Source organism: Malurus melanocephalus, unplaced genomic scaffold (genome assembly GCF_030028575.1).
Source record: "Malurus melanocephalus ecotype Western Australia unplaced genomic scaffold, MMel_1.1 scaffold_786, whole genome shotgun sequence".
Lineage (NCBI taxonomy): Eukaryota > Metazoa > Chordata > Aves > Passeriformes > Maluridae > Malurus > Malurus melanocephalus.
This window is the reverse complement of record NW_026624018.1, coordinates 155799-156897: the sequence shown is the minus strand read 5'-3', so window position 1 is coordinate 156897 and position 1099 is coordinate 155799.

The window sequence follows — 1099 nt, the reverse complement described above, 5'->3', positions numbered from 1 at the left end:
AAAGGAAAGGAAAGGTAAAAGAAAGGAAATTTTGTGGCTTCAAAACTTGGGATGAAGAGAACAAGGAGAGCCCTGGCTCCACAATCCCATCCCAAAGCCACTCATCCCTGCGGCTCTGCAGCTTTTCCAACCTCATTTCTCACTGCTTTTCTGGAGTTTTTTATTATCTCAGCTCCAAGCCTTTCTCTCTCCTGCTGATCCAGTCAGAAATAATTACAACAATCTGACAAATTGGCTCTGTTTTCCCGGGAACGAAACATTTCCCTGCAGCCAAACGGGCCCTGCCTGTTCCTCGGGAAGGTCCGATGTCACGGGGAGTTAAATGGAGCCTGGAAAATAATCTCATTTCTGGGAACTTGGCTTTTCATTCCATTTTCCCTGCAGATCAATTATCCTCAGGAATTGAATCACAGGGATTGACACTGCTGCTCCCTGGGGGAAAATAACTGGGAGGGAAAGCAGGGAAAGGGTTTGGGAAGGAAGGGAAAGGGGTTGAGTTTTCCCTGTGGGGCACAACTGGGATTCTTCTCCAGCTTTTCCCATCATTTTGCTGCCCCTGGCAGGGTGGGAATGGGGTCAATCCCCACAGCAGAGGAGATGATCCTAAAATCCAGAATCTTGGTGATTTTTAAAGTCCCTTCCAACAGAAATAATTTGGATTCCATACAAAAAGTTCCATGGAAAAACGGAGCTATTGCACCTGAATTTCCAAACTCTTCCCCCTCCAACTTCCATTTCAAGGCCAACAGGCTGGGAAAAAAAAATCCTCTTATCAGCAGGGGGTGATAAAAGTGTCAGGGTGTTTGATAAAATTGTCGGGGTGTTTGATAAATGTGTTGGGATATTTGATAAAAGTGTTGCAATGTTTGATAAATGAATTGGGATATTTGTTCAAACATGTCGGGATGTTTGGATTATTTATTCCCAGCCCATTTTTTCCCTTTCCCTCATTTATTATGGATTAAAGGTTGAGGTTTCCCACGCTGAGGTTTCCTTTTTTTTCCAGGAGCTGCTCTCTGCCACAGCAACAAATCTCCACAGTCAAGGTTTTTTATGGGAATTTTGCCTTTAAGTTTTTTTTTCCCCTTTGAGCAGCTGC